The sequence below is a fragment of the Callithrix jacchus genome, chromosome 3, assembly GCF_049354715.1.
Source record: "Callithrix jacchus isolate 240 chromosome 3, calJac240_pri, whole genome shotgun sequence".
Lineage (NCBI taxonomy): Eukaryota > Metazoa > Chordata > Mammalia > Primates > Cebidae > Callithrix > Callithrix jacchus.
In genome coordinates, this window is record NC_133504.1 from 47,767,964 (window position 1) to 47,788,431 (window position 20,468).

Consider the following 20,468-nt stretch of genomic DNA (forward strand, 5'->3'; position numbering starts at 1 on the left):
CTTCGCCTATGCTGCAAGACCTCAGATTTGTTCTTCTTGGGAGTACCTTCCATCACTGTGTTGTAGGGTAAACCTCGTCCTGATGCTCTCTGACGCCCTCAGATGGACAGCTCTTGGAATCCAGATGCTCTTCTCTCTGGATGCATTATGTTAATTTGCCACTACCTGAGAGATGCATTCCTCCTGCACCATCCTCCACAAACAATAATGCCGATGGTGCTGATGGTACTTATAAAGTCTAAGAAAAGAAACTGAGCTAGCTCTGAACTAGACATTGGGAGGAAACTTTCCAGTCTGCCCTTTCTTCCATCTCTTGCTAGCCTGCCTGTATCTAGACTAGCTAGCTCACTATCAAATTGCCTTGAGATTGAGGACCCAAGCCTTAGCCACTAATTACTGTACTATTTCATGTAGAGTGATGTTTAGAAGAGGTCTCTCCTCTGAACACCACAGCTGTAATGCCTATTTCATCTTTAGTGCCTCTATTTTATATCTCACAGATGCTTCAAACTTAATATGTCTAAAATAAAACTCTCTTCTCCCCAACCTATTTTTATTTCATTCTTCTCCATTTTAGTAAATAACACCTAGCTGTTAAAGGCAGACTTAGGAATTATGTTTTTTCTCTGTCTCTTTCCTAGCCATTTCATTTCTAATCTCTCTCAAAAAGTCCTGCTTATACTACCAGCAAAATTTATCTTGAGTTTGCCACTTTCAGACTAGGCCAGCATTGCATTATCTCTTGTCTTGTCTCTAAGATGATAATAAATATTTGTTGTTTTAAGTCACTAAGTTTAGTGGTAATTTGTAACACAGGAATAAATAACAAATAGAGTTTAACTTATCTATAAAATGTGCATAATAATATTTAACTTGCAAAACTGTCTTTTTTTTTTTTTTTTTTTGAGACTGAGTTTCGCTCTTGTTTACCCAGGCTGGAGTGCAATGGCGCGATCTCGGCTCACCGCAACCTCCGCCTCCTGGGTTCAGGCAATTCTTCTCCCTCAGCCTCCCGAGTAGTTGGGATTACAGGCACACGCCACCATGCCCAGCTAATTTTTTGTGTTTTTGGTAGAGACGGGGTTTCACCATGTTGACCAGGATGGTCTCGATCTCTTGACCTCGTGATCCACCTGCCTCAGCCTCCCAAAGTGCTAGGATTACAGGCTTGAGCCACTGCGCCTGGTGTAAAACTGTTTCAAGGATTAAAAATAATGTATCATAAGCATCTTACATATCATAGGCATCAAATAACGAGCTGAACTTGAACAATGAAATACAGTCTAATGAGAAATTGGAAAGATACTACCCCAAAACTCCTGGGCAATCGATAAATGCTTATTGATATTATGTAAATATTTTCCATCTAGCAAGGGTAAAAAATTTCCTGAAAAGCTCAAAGGAAAATTGTATTTTATACTCCATTCATATGTTTCCTATTTTTTATTTTCTTTTTTTAGAAAATGTAAAACAACTCCTTGAATATGGACATCATCCGATTTATTCATCACCATCATCAACAGCAAACACTTGCTGAGTGTGTTATGCTAATTTTGCCCACAGCTCCCAAGATCCTCCAGCATTAAGGATGCTCATTCGTCACAGCCCATTCCCAACAACTACTGTGTACCCTGTTGGAGATGTTAAAGGCTAGGGACAATCAGTGAACTCATGTAAATTGTGTGCTTTCTTCTGGGATTTCTCTCATTTACTTTGGACATTGCAGTACTTTGTTTTGCGGGACTATTACTCCTCCATTTCCAGCCACAAGTGTCTCTGCTCTTTCCTCTTCCCTACTCCTCCACTCCTCAGAAGTGGTGGGCATGGGACCCCAACTGATCAGAAGCCTTCCCCAAGAATTTTTAAATTAAAAAAGGGGCAAATAAGGGAAATGGAGCATTGCTACTGCTAATAGTCATGACTAGAGGCCCGTGGAGCAGGTTGGTCTGAAAGAATGAAGTTGTCGTAGGAATGGGAAAGAAACAAATCAGAGAAACCAACACAAAATGCTCTGAAGTGTTCCAGTCTCTGCAGCTTTCTTTACCCTTCTCTCTGCAGAAATTTGTTTATATGCATCAATATATTTCACTTTGTGCTGTTTAAAATTGCATTTCTGTTCCTTAATATCCAAAGAACCCTGACTAATGGAGCTAGGCATGCCAGCTATGAACCTGGAAGTACTAGAAGGGTAAGTGGACACTCAATTCAAATTAGAATGGAATGTTGAATTTGATGAGGAGACCTGAGTTATTAAGCTATAATTGAAAAGTAGGAGGGGAATCCATGCCAATTCAAAATGTAAATTGTTCAACTTATCTTCTGAATATATTTGTAATAATTACTCTTTGTTGCAGTAGAGCCCACATAGTGAAAGCTGCACACCTCATGAATATACAGCTCAGTAGATTATCCCAAAATGGACATACTAAGGAACTGTCATCCAGATTAAGAAAAAGTGTCACTGTCACCCCAAATTCACCCCTTAGTATTAGTGTGCTGAGAGGTCAAAGAAGGTTTATTTGATCTCATCTGAAATTAAGCTAGAGGGGCCTCAGAGAGCCACTCAAGCTTCACACAGGCCCTTGGAGTTTAAGTGACCTCACAACTGGCATGTAGTGAGCCCTAAAGAAGCTCGGGCAAGAGGTATGACGGAAGCTGCTCCTTCATGAGCGTAGACTTAACAGAGCCAAGTTGAGAATGAGTCCATCACGTGCACAGACAGCAGGGCAAAGGTGGGTGCCTTCCCAACACGAGAAGTAGGCTTTGCGAAAGGTCTTGGGTCCATCAAAATTGAGTTTGTTTTAAAAAGAATCCCACTCAAGAATCACTTGAGGGGTAAAAGACCCCTAAAATGAGATGGGACAATAAAAGCCTAAAAGTTGTGAGGTGCTAATGGAGATGGCCAGTGGGAGGACCTGCATGGCTTAACTCATGGCAGAAGCAGTCGGGGGCAGTCAGTGAGAGATGTTCTCAGAATGCACAAACATGTCACATGGGAGAGTCCTTAACACAGAGTCAAGCAGAAAGAAGGAGACAGGAACAAAGTTGCTTTTATATGATACTCAAACTCCAACAAGTCCAGCTTGTTTGACAAAACAGATGCAGGCACGAGTATTATCTTCCCTACTCAATGGAAAGCACTCTGAGAACAAGTGTGTTTTGTGTACTCCCCACCTGGTGCTGACCATATGAACACATACTTACTGATAAGCACACCGAAGTGAGTTTTGATTCACTGCCTGTTAAGGGAAGATAAACAAAGTGTCAAATACAGATGGAGCAAGGAAAGGCTAGAAAATGAATGTGAAGACAAGAGTTATTCAGTACATCCAGAGATCTAATGCTATTTGTTGCTCTTCCTTTTTTTTTTCTATTCCCTTTTCATACCTCCATGACTGGAAGCTGTGGTGGCAGCAGAGGAGGAGGCCCTGAACAGAGGAGGAGGCACAGAGGTTGATGAGAGCAGAGTTTCTCACTGTTGGAGAAGGGATTTGCAAATATGGAGTAGGTACTAGTGGACATAAAAATGTGTGTGCATGCATGTGTGTGTGTGTGATATGTATAATTACGTATATTCCTACATACTTACTTTCTAGTTCTGTTCCTGAAGGGCCTCTGAGTAACCCCAGAAGCAATGAGCATAGTGAGGGTCCAGATCATGATTCCACTAAAACAAACGAGGAGGCCTCAGAAAAATGGCGGACTCAGGGATAGGACAGAGAAGTACGAAATACACCTGTAACATCTTTTTTTGTGGCAAAATGTAAAGATGTGCTTAAGGAATAATAGGCACATTTCAGAAGGACACAGGAGCCCAGGAAGAGCCTGTTACTGACAAACTTCGGAAAATTTGAGCATCAAAATAAATAATTGCAGAAATGGATTGCAGCCCTTTGAATAAGACAGAAATCTAGAAGTACATCCTGGCTTTAAAAATAAATGAATGAATGCATTTAGTTGACTTTTCCTTAAATTATTATTCCAACTAGTAAGGGTAGAAGAAATAATGGAGGAGGGGCCCAGTGGCTCACGCCTGTAATCCCAGCACTTTGGGAGGCCAAGGCAGGTGGATCATGAGGTTAAGAGATTGAGACCATCCTGCCCTAAATGGTGAAACCCATCTCTACTAAAAATACAAAAAAAAAAAAAAATTAGCTGGGCGTTGTGGTGCACACCTATAGTCCCAGATACTTGGAAGGCTGAGGCAGGAGAATCACTTGAAGCTGGGAGGTGGAAGTTGCAGAGAGCTGAGATTGTGCCACTGCACTGCAGACTCCATCTCAAAAAAAAAAAATAAAAAGAAGAAGAAGAAATAATGGAAGCAAAATGCCACATCAGTGGTGGTTTATCCAGGTGGTAGCCTTCCAACAGATGCTTAGGCTGGGAGCTAGAGGTTTGATGGGTAACAGGATGTCAATAGTCTCAGAGTATCTCTCTTCAAAATACTTTTCAGTTACAAAAGGAAACATGGGGACTTTTAGGTGAAGAACTCTGACAAACATCCACTTGGATGTGATCAAGGTTAACATCAGCAGCGGTGGGACAGATCAACTCCAGGTGGCCCCTGTTATGGATTCACTGAGATGAGCTCACCGTAATTTCTGTGGTATTCCTCCAGGAATACACAGCTTGAGACTGGACACAGAAGAATGAACCACACAGACTGAAGGATGAAACTGTCCTTCCACAGAACGAAACTGTCAAGATCCTAAAGACAAGGAAAGATGAGAAAACAGTTGCACATTAAAAAGGACAAAATACATGTGACAACTAAAGGCAATATGTGATTCTGAACTGAATCTTAAGCCAGAAAGAAAAAGAGACATTGTCTAGGTATTTGGAAAAAATTTAATATGCTTCATTAACTAGATGTTATTGTTGCAGTAATATTGATTTACTGATTAGGATGGTTGCCGTGTGGTTGTGCACGTGTCTGCCAACTCTCAACACCTTGTTTTGGAGATTTACATACTGCTGTTTTTAAGGGCAAATGGAGTATTATGACTGACACTTGTTCTTGAATCGTTCAGCGAATGAGTATATACCATGGAGGCGGGGGAGTTGTGAGGGAAAAAAGGGAGGAGAAACAGAGAAAGAGAAAATGTGATGAATATGATAAAATGTTTACTGAAGAGTAAGACTGAAAGGGATAAACAGGAGTTTTTTGTTCTGTTGCAACTTTTCAGAAAATGTGAAATTACTTCAAAATAAATTATTAAAACATTTAAAATATTATTTTAATTATTTACACCTATATATTATCATTTATTTGATTCATATGACAGGCTCACTAACTGTTATGAGTTGAATTGCTTTTTCCCAATATTCATATGCTGAGGTCCTAACCTCCAGTATCTCAGAATGTGACTTTATTTGGAAATGAGTCATTGAAGATATCAATAGTTAGGTCACAATGAGGTCACATCGGATCAGGTGGGCCCCAATCAGCTATGACTAGTGTGATGCTAAAAGGGGAAATTTGGGGACAGACATGCACACAAGGAGAGTGCCACCTGAAGATCAGGACAGAGCCAAGAGATACCAAAGACTGCCAGCAAACCACCAGAAGCTGGGGTGAAGGCAGGGAACATATTCCTTCTTAGAGTCTTCAGAGGGAATCAATCCTTACAATACCTTCATCTCAGGCTTCCAGCCTCCAGAACTGTGGAAAATCATTTCTGTTGTTTAAGCGGCTCAGACAGGAGCACTTTGTTACGACAGCTGCAGCAAACTGACCACAATCTCTGAGTATCTACAGAAATGAAATGAAATGACAGTGTTACACAGTAAGATGCAACAATTAGGAGGGACTTTAAGACAGTTTCTTTGGATTAGGAAAAGAAGAGAATTACCTGAATTGCATAAGTAAAGGCATTCCTTTACTTATTGAATTAATGTTTGCATATTTTTTATGTGACAATCTCTGTGGTAACTACAGGGACACAGCAGCCACTATACAGACGAAGCTCTTACTTTCATGGAGCTTATATTCTAATGGAGAAAGGGGGAAAATAAACAAGTGGTCATAAGAGAAGAAATATAAAATGAAAAAGGATGAGGAGCCATAGAATAATAAAACCTACTATTTTAGGTGGGCCAATCTGAGAAGACCTCTCAAAGACTCAAATAAAATGAGGGAATGGGAATGAGCTTTCCACTAGGGAGAATGGCAAGTGAAATACAGGCGGGAATTTGGAGTATTGAGGAACAGCAGGAAGGCCACTGTAGCTGAAGCAGAATAAGAGATGGAAAGAGTAATTAGAGATTGCACTGGAAAAGTAGCCAAGGATGAGATCATGGAGGAACTTTAGAGCAAGGATTTTAAATTTTATTCCAAGTGTCAAGGAAAGCCATTTGAGCGTTTTAAGTATTAGAATGACGTAAAAAGATTTATATTTTCAAAGGGTTTCTGTGGCTGCTATAAGTAGCCTGTAGAAGGCTTGCATAGAATAAGGAGGCCGCTTGGGGTCCTGGGCTCAGGAGCTTCTGTTTGCTCCTCCAGACCCTCTCTGGACCTGTCTCCACACTGGGTCCCTAGAATCTGACCTTTCTGTGCTATGTGACAGTTTCCTTGACTTCAGCTCATGGGAGCCGCCAGCAGAAAACTGAGAAGAGAATGCGGTTGGTGCATTAATCCTCCCTGCTCCCTCCCTGCTAGGTCACTGAAGGTTGGCTGCATCTCCCTACCAAGGCCACAGCTGCTGTCAGATAGCCCCTAATTTCCCTGAATTTTGATATCTGCTTCTACCTTTGTCCCTTCAGGGTTTGGGGTGAAAATCACTTCCTATTTTTACTAGCTTTGGGTGATAGAACATTTCTTTATTGGTTTCCTTAACCCTACCATCACCTTTTCAAAGAATGTCTTTAGCTTCTCTCCCTAATTCCTCAGTTTGTGTGTACTGTCTTTTAACCTTGCCGGATCCCTGACTGACACTGAGCTATTGCAGTAATCTGATCTTGTCTTGGAGTAAAGTGGTATCAGTTAAGGTAAAAAGAGGTTGGATTTGGAATGTATCTGGAAGGTGGAGTTCGTGGTATTTGATGATGGTAGGCTGTGAGGCATAAAAGAGAAATAAAACAGGGTGATCATAAATTTTGGCTTGAAGGGCTAGAGCACAGAGGAGAATTTAAAAGCAGCTTTGGGTGGAGATGGGGTTTCACCATGTTGGCCAGGCTGATCTTGAACTCCTGACCTCATGATCCACCCACCTCGGCCTCCCAAAGTGCTGGGATTAAAGGTGTAAAGGTGTGGGCCACAGAGTGAGACTCCATCTCAAAGAACAAAAAAAGCAGCTTTTGCAGAGAAAAAAGAATTCAATTGTGTGCACAATAATGTAGAATGTTATAAAGTCAAGTTTTAATTTTAGGTAGGTGGTTGTAGTTGAAGAAAAAGGCCAAAATTGGAGACCTGCCTCCAGTCAAAACTTCTGCTTCCAGTCAGCGTGGAGCAACAGAGGCTGGATTTACCTTCTAATCTAAAACAATGAACAAATTAAAAAATATATATATACTTTATATATATGAAACAACAGTTTTCAAGACACTTGACATCAGGCAAAAAAGGGACAAACTGAGGAAAGAAACCAATGGGATGAGGTGTACAATTGCCCTGGGTTACTTCCTTGAGAGAGTCTATATGCTCTGGCACAGGAAGGAGGAACCCAAGTAGAGTCTGGAAGACTCTGAGTGGAGGAGATAGAGTGGAGGGTGCTGGGAGGAAAGAGAATTCCAGAGATCCACATAGGGTTCCCCTCAAGTACGTAGCAAAGTATAGATCCATTCATGTATGTGAGAAAATTATCCAAGGCTGGAGAAAGGACCACTTGAAGAATACTTGGAACTCATACAGGACCAGAAATAATGCCTGTCTCAACCAGCCAGAATAAAAATCTCATTATTTTTAGGCAATGGGTAGAGTACAAAAAAGACCTTGCCTCAGTAGTGGGAATTAATAAACCTGGGGCTGGGCACTTCTCTTGTCTCATTTAGGAAATCTTTAAAGCAAGATTTGAAAGGACCAGACTGTTTCCAAGAACCAAGTAACTAACTATATCCCAGCCCTAAGCTCAAGAACGCTTGTAGGAAAAAAAATTATGTCCAGCCCTCAACAAGTTAAAATTTACAATGACCCATCCATCATTAGGAGAAAAAGCAATCAGTATAAATAACCAATCTTATCTGTTCAAGTTTGGACAGTTACAGATGTTAGAATTAAAAGACAAAGATATTAAAACAGTTTTTAAAACTTTATTGCATATGTTTAAAAGGTTAAATAGAGAGAAAATTGGGGGTGAAGCAAACTTGTAGAGGTAAAAATTACAATGTGGGAAATTAAAAGCCATAGTGCTGCATGGGACCAATAGCAGATTAGACGTTATGGAAGAAAAAATTCGTGAACTTGCAGCCATAGCAATAGAAACTATGCAAAAGAACAGAAGGAGTAAGAAATAATGAAAGGAGTAGTGAGCTGTGGAGTAACTTCAAGTGTCTAATTTGCCTTTAGTTGAAGTCTCCTAAAGAGAGTGGAACAGAAAGAATATTAGAAAAAGTCATAGAAAAAAAATTTCCAAATTGCGTGAAAAACTATATACTTAAGAATTCAACAAACTCAATCACAAGAAACATGAAGAAAACTCTACCTAAGATACATTATAATCAAATTGGTTAAAATCAGTGATAAAGAAAAATCTAAGTACAGCCATACAAAATATATACAGTACCTAATAAGGGATGAATTTAACAATAACACCAGATTTCTCATCAGAAACAAAGCAAATGAGAAGACAGCAGATTAACATCTTTACTAAAATGAAGAATGCAGATACAAATGGACAGTCAACAATTTTTAGATGATATTGAAAACTATGGGAACTAGGAAGTGAATGACAAAAAAAGAGGATAAAGATAGTCAAAAAAGATGAACAAATAAGTAATAATGAAAAATGGCCAATACTATAGGAGTGAAGTTGATATGAGGTACTTTGAGGCTTTTTGAGAACTGACAATATTCTACTTTTGTACTTGGGTGACAAAGCCAGCAATTGTTAACATCACTTAAGAATAATATGAAATCAATAATAATATTGATTTCAATTTCAAACAATAATAAGAAATCAATTGGCAACTGTTAAGGGGGCAAAATTTTGCTAGGACTTTTATTTTCATACTCAAAGGAGCCAAATGAGGTAGATTTTTGCTTTTCGTCCATTGTCCAAAGAGAGTCTTTTGTTTTTCTCTTTCTCATGTCTCCACAAGTGATGACACATTCATCAAATTCATTGAGCCCTCTGATACTGTCCTAATCTGAAATGACTCTTAGAATCCTTAAATTAATCAATTTTGTTCAAAGATAAGGCTTTTGGTTTTAATTGTGAAATTAAAACCAAATTTGGAATTTGTTTTGCAAATGGTATAACAAATGGCATGGCTTCTCCTGGAAGTAAATTCTGAAAGAAAAAACAATTTAGGAAAAATATTCAGGTTTGTTGAGATTATTACTGGGCTATCAAAAATTGAAAAAAGGAGAAGAATGAGAAATGGGGGAGAAGCAAGTAGGTATGGCAGTCTGGTGGCCACCACAAAGCCAGCCTCCACTTCACGATGCAAACAGGAAGTCAACCAAAAGCTAGAGCCAGGGGATCTTCGTTTGGTTTGTGCCTCAAAGAGGGAAAAAAACTTAAGTGGCCAAAAAATAAAAGAGGAAGTCAACCACTTTAAATGTATCAGACTATGTATTTTCAAATTTGTAAGTATAAATATGATATTTTTTTTTTTAATTTTTTATTGGATTATAGGTTTTGGGGTACATGAGCAGAGCATGCAAGACAGTTGCGTAGGTACACACATGGTAGTGTGCTTTCTTTTCTTCTCCCCTTCACCCACATTTGGCTTTTCTCCCCAGGCTATCCCTCCCCACCTCCCCCTCCCACTGGCCCTCCCCTTTTCCCCCCAATAGACCCCAGTGTTTAGTACTCCCCTTTCTGTGTCCATGTGTTCTCATTTTTCATCACCCACCTATGAGTGAGAATATGCGGTGTTTCATTTTCTGTTCTTGTGTCAGTTTGCTGAGGATGATGTTTTCCAGATTCATCCATGTCCCTACAAACGACACAAACTCATCATTTCTGATTGCTGCATAATATTCCATGGTGTATATGTGCCACATTTTTCCAATCCAGTCTATTATCAATGGGCATTTGGGTTGATTCCAGTCTTTGCTACTGTAAACAGTGCTGCAATGAACATTCGTGTACATGTGTCCTTATAGTAGAAGGATTTATAGTCTTTTGGATATATACCCAGTAATGGGATTGCTGGGTCAAATGGAATTTCTATTTCTAAGGCCTTGAGGAATCGCCACACCGTCTTCCACAATGGTTGAACTAATTTACACTCCCACCAACAGTGTAAAAGTGTTCCTTTTTCTCCACATCCTCTCCAGCATCTGTTGTCTCCAGATTTTTTAATGATCGCCATTCTAACTGGCGTGAGATGGTATCTCAATGTGGTTTTGATTTGCATCTCTCTGATGACCAGTGACGATGAGCATTTTTTCATATTATTGTTGGCCTCATATATGTCTTCTTTTGTAAAATATCTGTTCATATCCTTTGCCCACTTTTGAATGGGCTTGTTTGTTTTTTTCCTGTAAATCTGTTTGAGTTCTTTGTAAATTCTGGATATCAGCCCTTTGTCAGATGGGTAAACTGCAAAAATTTTTTCCCATTCTGTTGGTTGCCGATCCACTCTAGTGACTGTTTCTTTTGCCGTGCAGAAGCTGTGGAGTTTCATTAGGTCCCATTTGTCTATTTTGGCTTTTGTTGCCAATGCTCTTGGTGTTTTGTTCATGAAGTCCTTGCCTACTCCTATGTCCTGGATAGTTTTGCCTAGATTTCCTTCTAGGGTTTTTATGGTGCCAGGTCTTATGTTTAAGTCTTTAATCCATCTGGAGTTAATTTTAGTGTAAGGTGTCAGGAAGGGGTCCAGTTTCTGCTTTCTGCACATGGCTAGCCAGTTTTCCCAACACCATTTGTTAAACATGGAATCCTTTCCCCATTGCTTGTTTTTGTCAGGTTTATCAAAGATTGTATAGTTGTATGTATGTTGTGTTGCCTCCGGTGCCTCTGTTTTGTTCCATTGGTCTATATCTCTGTTTTGGTACCAGTACCATGCTGTTTTGATTACTGTAGCCTTGTAGTATAGTTTGAAATCCGGTAGTGTGATGCTCCCCGCTGTGTTCTTTTTGCTTAGAATTGACGTGGCTATGCGGGCTCTCTTTTGGTCCCATATGAAGTTCATGGTGGTTTTTTCCAGTTCTGTGAAGAAAGTCAATGGTAGCTTGATGGGGATAGCGTTGATTCTGTAAATTACTTTGGGCAGTATAGCCATTTTCACGATATTAATTCTTCCTAACCATGAACATGGAATGTTTCTCCATCTGTTTGTGTCCTCTCTGATTTCGTTGAGCAGTGGTTTGTAGTTCTCCTTGAAGAGGTCTCTTACGTTCCTTGTGAGTTGTATTCCAAGGTATTTTATTCTTTTTGTAGCAATTGCGAATGGCAGTTCGCTCTTGATTTGGCTTTCTTTAAGTCTGTTATTGGTGTAGACGAATGCTTGTGATTTTTGCACATTGATTTTATATCCTGAGACTTTGCTGAAGTTGCTTATCAGTTTCAGGAGTTTTTGGGCTGAGGCGATGAGGTCTTCTAGGTATACTATCATGTCGTCTGCAAATAGAGACAATTTGGCTTCCACCTTTCCTATTTGAATACCCTTTATTTCTTTTTCTTGCCTGATTGCTCTGGCTAGAACTTCCAGTACTATATTGAATAGGAGTGGTGAAAGAGGGCATCCTTCTCTAGTGCCAGATTTCAAAGGGAATGCTTCCAGTTTTTGCCCATTCAGTATGATATTGGCTGTTGGTTTGTCATAAATAGCTTTTATTACTTTGAGATACGTTCCATCGATACCGAGTTTATTGAGGGTTTTTAGCATAAAGGGCTGTTGAATTTTGTCAAATGCCTTCTCTGCGTCAATTGAGATAATCATGTGGTTTTTGTTTTTGGTTCTGTTTATGTGGTGAATTACGTTGATAGACTTGCGTATGTTGAACCAGCCTTGCATCCCCGGGATGAATCCTACTTGATCATGATGAATAAGTTTTTTGATTTGCTGTTGCAATCGGCTTGCCAATATTTTATTGAAGATTTTTGCATCTATGTTCATCATGGATATTGGCCTGAAGTTTTCTTTTCTTGTTGGGTCTCTGCCAGGTTTTGGTATCAGAATGATGTTGGTCTCGTAAAATGATTTGGGAAGGATTCCCTCTTTTTGGATTGTTTGAAATAGTTTTAGAAGAAATGGTGCCAGCTCTTCCTTGTGTGTCTGGTAGAATTCGGCTGTGAACCCATCTGGACCTGGGCTTTTTTTGTGTGGTAGGCTCTTAATTGCTGCCTCAACTTCAGACCTTGTTATTGGTCTATTCATAGTTTCAGCTTCCTCCTGGTTTAGGCTTGGGAGGACACAGGAATCCAGGAATTTGTCCATTTCTTCCAGGTTTACTAGTTTATGCGCGTAGAGTTGTTTGTAATATTCTGTGGAATCTGTGGTGATTTCCCCTTTATCATTTTTTATTGCATCTATTTGGTTGTTCTCCCTTTTCTTTTTAATCAATCTGGCTAGTGGTCTGTCTATTTTGTTGATCTTTTCAAAAAACCAGCTCTTGGATTTATTGATTTTTTGAAGGGTTTTTCGTGTCTCAATCTCCTTCAGCTCAGCTCTGATCTTAGTTATTTCTTGTCTTCTGCTGGGTTTTGAGTTTTTTTGGTCTTGGTCCTCTAGCTCTTTCAATTTTGACGATAGGGTGTCAATTTTGGATCTCTCCATTCTCCTCATATGGGCACTTATTGCTATATACTTTCCTCTAGAGACTGCTTTAAATGTGTCCCAGAGGTTCTGGCACGTTGTGTCTTCGTTCTCATTGGTTTCAAAGAACTTCTTTATTTCTGCCTTCATTTTGTTGTTTACCCAGTCAACATTCAAGAGCCAGTTGTTCAGTTTCCATGAAGCTGTGCGGTTCTGGGTCGGTTTCTGAATTCTGAGTTCTAACTTGATTGCACTATGGTCTGAGAGGCTGTTTGTTATGATTTCAGTTATTTTGCATTTGTTGAGCAGTGCTTTACTTCCAATTATGTGGTCAATTTTAGAGTAGGTGTGATGTGGTGCTGAGAAGAATGTGTATTCTGTGGATTTGGGGTGGAGAGTTCTGTAAATGTCTATCAGGTTTGCTTGCTCCAGGTCTGAGTTCAAGCCCTGGATATCCTTGTTGATTTTTTGTCTGGTAGATCTGTCTAGTATTGACAGTGGAGTGTTAAAGTCTCCCACTATTATTGTGTGAGAGTCTAAGTCCTTTTGTAAGTCCTTAAGAACTTGCCTTATGTATCTGGGTGCTCCTGCATTGGGTCCATATATGTTTAGGATCGTTAGCTCTTCTTGTTGTATCGATCCTTTTACCATTATGTAATGGCCTTCTTTGTCTCTTTTGATCTTTGTTGCTTTAAAGTCTATTTTATCGGAGATGAGAATTGCAACTCCTGTTTTTTTTGCTTTCCATTTGCTTGGTAAATCTTCCTCCATCCCTTTATTTTGAGCCTTTGTGTATCCTTGCATGTGAGATGGGTTTCCTGTATACAGCACACTGATGGGTTTTGGCTTTTTATCCAATTTGCCAGTCTGTGTCTTTTGATTGGTGCATTTAGTCCATTTACATTTAGGGTTAATATTGTTATGTGTGAATTTGATACTGCCATTTTGATGCTAAGTGGCTGTTTTGCCTGTTAGTTGTTGTAGATTCTTCATTATGTTGATGCTCTTTAGCATTCAGTGTGATTTTGGAATGGCTGGTACTGGTTGATCCTTTCTATGTGTAGTGCCTCTTTTAGGAGCTCTTGTAAAGCAGGCCTGGTGGTGACAAAATCTCTGAGTACTTGCTTGTTCGCAAAGGATTTTATTTTTCCTTCACTTCTGAAGCTCAGTTTGGCTGGATATGAAATTCTGGGTTGAAAGTTCTTTTCTTTAAGAATGTTGAATATTGGCCCCCACTCTCTTCTGGCTTGTAGTGTTTCTGCCGAGAGATCTGCTGTGAGTCTGATGGGCTTCCCTTTGTGGGTGACCCGACCTTTCTCTCTGGCTGCCCTTAGTATTCTCTCCTTTATTTCAACCCTATTGAATCTGACGATTATGTGCCTTGGGGTTGCTCTTCTTGTGGAATATCTTTGTGGTGTTCTCTGAATTTCCTGCAATTGAGTGTTGGCCTGTCTTGCTAGGTGGGGGAAATTTTCCTGGATGACGTCCTGAAGAGTATTTTCCAGCTTGGATTCATTCTCTTCGTCCCCTTCTGGTACACCTATCAAACGTAGGTTAGGTCTTTTCACATAGTCCCTCATTTCTTGGAGACTTTGTTCATTCCTTTTTGCGTTTTTTTCTCTAATCTTGGTTTCTCGTTTTATTTCATTGAGTTGGTCTTCGACTTCAGATATTCTTTCTTCTGCTTGGTCAATTCGGCTATTGAAACTTGTGCATGCTTCGCGAAGTTCTCGTATTGTGTTTCTCAGCTCCTTTAATTCATTCATATTCCTCTCTAAGTTATCCATTCTTGTTATCATTTCCTCAAATCTTTTTTCAAATCTTTTCTCAAGGTTCTTAGTTTCTTTGCATTGATTTAATACATGATCTTTTAGCTCACCAAAGTTTCTCATTATCCATCTTCTGAAGTCTAATTCCGTCATTTCGTCACAGTCATTCTCTGTCCAGCTTTGTTCCCTTGCTGGTGAGGAGTTTTGGTCCTTTCTAGGAGGCGAGGTGTTCTGGTTTCGGGGGGTGTTTTCCTCCTTTTTGCGCTGGTTTCTTCCCATCTTTGTGGATTTGTCCGCTGGTCGTCTGCGTAGTTGCTGACTTTTCGATTGGGTCTCTGAGTGGACACCCTGAATGTTGATGATGAAGTATTTCTGTTGCTTGGTTTTCCTTCTACCAGTCTAGCCCCTTCGCTGTACGAGTGCTGAGGTCCGCTCCGGACCCTGCTTGTCTGGGGTGCACCTCTAGCAGCTGTGGCACAGCGAGGGATGCTACCAGTTTCTTTTTCTGCTATCTTTGTCCCAGGATGGTGCCTGCCTAATGTCAGTCTTTTGGATATAGAGGGGTCAGGGAGCTGCTTGAGGAGACAGTTTGTACTTTATAGGGGTTTAATTGCTGAGCTGTGAGCTGTGTTGTTCATTCAGGGCTGTTAGGCTGCTATGTTTGATTCTGCTGCAACAGAGCTCATTAAAAAAACCCTTTTTTTTCTCAAATGCTGTGTTGAGGGGTTTGGGCTTTATTTTTGGATGTCCGTTGAGGTCCTGCCCAGCTAGGATGCAGACTAGCCACTGTTTGCCTGCCGAGGCTCCGCCCTGCTGTTGTGAGGCTCGCCCTGGCTCCGCTGTTCTGCTGTTCTCCACCACGCCCTGCAGCGGAGTCTCTCTGTTGTAGCGGGTTGCCTCGGCGATGGCAGGCTGCGTCAGCAGTGGGCGTGTATCTCAGTAGGGACGGGTTGCCTCGGCAACGGCTGGCTGCGTCAGCAGTGGGTGTGTATCTCAGTAGGGACGGGTTGCCTCGGCAACGGCTGGCTGCGTCAGCAATGGGCGTGTATCTCAGTTGGGGCGGGTTACCTCGGTAATGGTGGCCGCCCCTCCCCCTCAGAGCGTCTCGGGCCGTCTGCACGGGGCTTGTTTGAAATCGCGGTTTTGTTCGTCCCACTGGGCCAATCCTAACGCTCTGTTCCTCCAATCCCCTGGGCTGGCCCACTGTTCAAGTCTAGCTCAGTCTCAAGTCCAGCCCTCTCACGTCTCCAGTTGCCGGTTCAACGGGGCACCCGGACAAGTGCGCCCTGTGGTGAGCGCTGGGTAGGGCCGGCCGCCGCCACCCTGGCTGCCGGCTTCGCCAGGCGTAATATCTGCCTGGCGTCCCGCGTCTCCTCTTCACTTGGAAATTTCCCCATTCCGTGAGCAACAAAGATCAGTCTGGAAATGCAGCTCAGACTCACCTCTCCGCAGACACAACGAGAACTCCAATCCTGGGTTGTTCTCCAATATGATATTAAAAAATGTTTTCATACTGAGCAAAGTCAAAGCAGACACTTAACTGTATTGTTTATTCACTTTCTCATTGTCCATAATGATGATTTTGTTTTCTGAAATTATACTATTCTTCTTTTACTTGTCTGAAAATTAATGTATTTTATAGCATATTTTTGACTATTGCATCACCAGACAATTCTACCCATGCCTAATTTGAAAGTGAAGCCATTCTATCACCTTGTCTGTGCCACTTTATATATTTATCTTTCCTTTCTTTGTCTTCATTCCCTCTCAATATCTATTCCTCTCCCTTTCTCCTGCTATCACTGTCTCTCTGTGTTAGTTCATTTTCACTCTGCTGATAAAAACATACCTGAGACTGGGTAATTTATAAGGAAAAAGAGGTTTAATGGATTCACAGTTCCACGTGGCCAAAGAGGCTTCACAATCATGGTGGAAAACAAAGAACAAAGGGATGTCCTACACAGCGGCAGGCAAGCGAGAATGAGAGCCAAGAAAAAGGGGAAATCCCTTATAAAATCATCAGATCTCGTGAGACTTATTGAATACCAGGAGAACAGTGTGAGGGAAATTGCCCCATGATTCAATTATCCCTGACTAGGTCCCTCCCAGAACACATGGGAACTGTGGGAGCTACAATTCAAGATGAGATTTGGGTGGGGACACAGCCAAACCATATCACTTCCTCTCTCTAGATAGATAGATAGATAGATAGATAGATAGAGGAAGTAATATGATGAGGAAGTGATATATATATATATATATATATAGAGAGAGAGAGAGAGAGAGAGAGATAGCTATATCTATATAGAGATAGATATAGATATAGATATATATAACTATATATCTATCTAGATACATATATATATATATATCTGTGTATGTGTCTTAATTTTACAGTGAAAAGGAAATAATTTATGTGGCATTAGAGGCAAAGCAAGCCCCTAGAGATGCAAAGGGGAAAGAGAACAAAGCTAGCAATCATCCATTACATCGTGTGAGTGTAACTAACCACAGTTTCTTTTTTTACTTGAGGCAAACATGACCATAATGTAGAGAATATTACATTCTCTACATTATCTGAAGGAAATAAATATTTTTAAATGTCAAAAAAAGAATGTCTTTAAGAAGAGTCATACTTTTATCTGTTCAGTTGAAAAGACACAGTATTAGATTCTATAGTGGCAATTCCCTAAGGCAAAAAAAGGAAATTCCATTTTTGGAAACATTGAAAATATGACTACTATTAAACTACTTTAGAAAATACGGTTAAGCTCTTCATCTAAAGATCCAGTTCAAATCGCAGCTATCTGAAGCAACTGCATTTGAGAGCAATGAGTGATTCCCTGAAAAAGACCCAGTGGCCCTATTCCAAGTGGGCCATGTCATTTCAAATCATAGAATCGTAGAGTTGAGAGAATTTTAGAATGTGCCTATTCCAACCTTCCAATGAATTAAAGAATCCATTCTGAAATATCTCTCATAAATGCTAAATATATCTCCATTTGAACTGCCCCAGGGATAGGAAACTCACTACCTTACAAAGTATCACATCTCAGTTTTTTGAATTATGTTAGTTGTCGAAATGTCTTTTTAAATTTTTGAAAAACCTTTTAAAATATATGTTTTAGTCTTTTATATTTAACTAAAATCTACCTTCTTGCAGCTTCTATTCTCAGGAAAAAATTATAAGCATCAATGCTGATCTCTCTGCCCTTCGAAGTCTTCCAGAGTTCCAAATTCAGAGATATTCATCTGGCCAGCATTTGATAGGCAATGCAGATGGAAGTAGAGGGTGTGGGATGCAGGATACTGGAAAACAGGGATTCGTAACACTTTAGAATCTGGATGGTATAGAGTCACAGATAGAATGATCATATAATTGATATATAAACCAAGACCTTTTTTGTCTTTTTCTCATTTATTTTCTTTTTAATTTTTATGGGTGCATAATAAGTGTATATATTTATAAGTACATGATATACTTTGATACATCCATACAATGTGTCAAAATCACATCAGGTAAATGGGGCATTCATCACCTCAAGCATTTTTCATTTATTTGTGTTAAAAACAATTCAAGAATACTCCACTAGTTATTTTAAAGTGTACAATAAATTATTGTTGACTCTAATCAACCTGTTGTGTTACCAAATACTAGATCCTACTCACTCTTTCTATTTGTTTGTACCCGTTAACCAACCTCACTCTCCTCTATCCACCTACACCCTTCCCAGACTCTGGTAACCATCATTCTACTCTCTAGCTCCATGAGTTCAATTGTTTTAATTTTTAGCTCCAACCAATTAGTGAGAAAACATGAAGTTTGACTTTCTTTTCTTGGCTTGTTTGACTTAACATAATAACCTCCAGTTTATCCATGTTGTTACAAATTATAGGATCTTATGTTTTTAATGGCTGAATGGTATTTCACTGTGTATATGTACCACATTCTTTTGTCCATTCATCTGTTGATGGACACTTAGGTTGCTTCCAAATCTTTTGCTGTTGTGAATAGTGCTTCAATGAACATGGGAGTGCAGATATTTCTTCAGTATATTGATTTCCTTTCTTCTGGATATGTAATCTAGCAGTGAAATTGGTGGGTTGTGTGATAGTTCTGTTTTTAGTTTTCTGAAGAGCTTCCATACTTTTCTCCATACTGAAAGTACATTCCTCTCAACAGTGTACAAGGGTTCCCTTTTCCTTTTCTCCACATCTGCACCAGCATTTGTTATTGCGTATCTTTTAGATGAAAGTCACTTTAACTGGGGTAAGATGATATCTCATTGTAGTTTTATTTGCATTTCTCTGATGATCAGTTATGTAGAGCACTTTTCTATGTACCTTCTTTTGAAAAATGTCTATTCAGATATTTCTCCCATTTTTAAATAAAATTTTACATTTTTTTTCAATTGAGTTGTTTGAGCTCCTTATATGTTCTGGTTATTAATCCCTTTTTAGATGGATAGTTCATAAATCAGTTGGTCGTTTCCTCACTTTGTCCATTATTTCCTTTTCTGTACAGAAGCTCTTTAACTTGATGTGACCCTATTCGTCCATTTTTTCTTTGGTTGCCTGTGCTTGTGGGTATTATTCAAGAAATCTTTGCCCAGACCAATGTACTGAAGACTTTCACCAATGTTTCCTTTCAGTAGTTTTACAGTTTCAAGTCTTATATTTAAGTCTTTAATCCATTCAGATTTGAATTTTGTATGTGGTAAGAGATCGGGGTCTAGTTTCATTCTTCTGCATGTGGATATCTGGTTTTCCTAGCACCATGTATTGTAGAGACTCTTCTTTCTCCCTGCAAAATGTGTTCTTGGAAACTTTGTCAAAAGTGAATTCCCTGTAGACATATGGATTTGTTTCTTGGATACCTATTTTGTTACATTCGTCTATGTGCCTGTTTTTATGCCAGTATTATGATGCTTTGGTTAGTATAGCTCTGTAATATAATTTGAAGTCAGGTAATGTGATTCCTCCAGTGTTGTTCTTTTTGCTTGGGATAGCTTTTTCTACTCTGTGTCTTTTGTAGTTCTACATATATTTTAGAATTGTTTTTTCTATTTCTGTGAAGAATCTCATTGTTATTTTGATAGGGATTGCATTGAATCTATAGATTGCTTTGGGTAGTATGAACATTTTAACAATATTGATTCTTCCAATTCATCAACATGAAATCTCCTTCCTTCCTAGGGTGTTCTTTTCAGCTTTTCTCACCAATGTTTCACAGTTTTCATTATAGAGATCTTGCACTTCTTTGGTTAAGTTAATTCCTAGGTATTTAATTTTTTGTGTGGCTATTGTTAATGAGATTATGTTTTTATTTCTGTTTAAGATTGTTCACGGTTGACATTGAAAAATGCTACTGATTTTTGTATGTTGATTTTGTATCCTGAATTTTATTCTTTATCAGTTCTAATAGTTTTCTGGTGGTATTTGGGTTTTTACATATATAAGATCATAATGTCTGAAAACAATGATAATTTGACTTTGTCCATTCTAATTTGGATGCCCTTTATTTCTTTCTGTTGTCTGGTTACTCTAGCTAGGACTTCCAGTACTATGTTGAATAATGGTGGTGAAGGTTCTCATCCTTGTCATGTTCCAGATCTTACAGGAAAGGCTTTTAGACCTTCCCTATTCAGTATGATACTAGCTGTGGGTCTGTCATATGCAACTTTTATTATGTTGAAAGTATGTTTCTTCTGTACTCAGTTTTGAGGGTTTTGTTATGAAGAGATGTTGAAAATTATCAAATGCTTTCAAATGATTATATGGATTTTGTTCTTCATTCTGTTGATATGATATTTCCATTTATTTATTTGCATATAT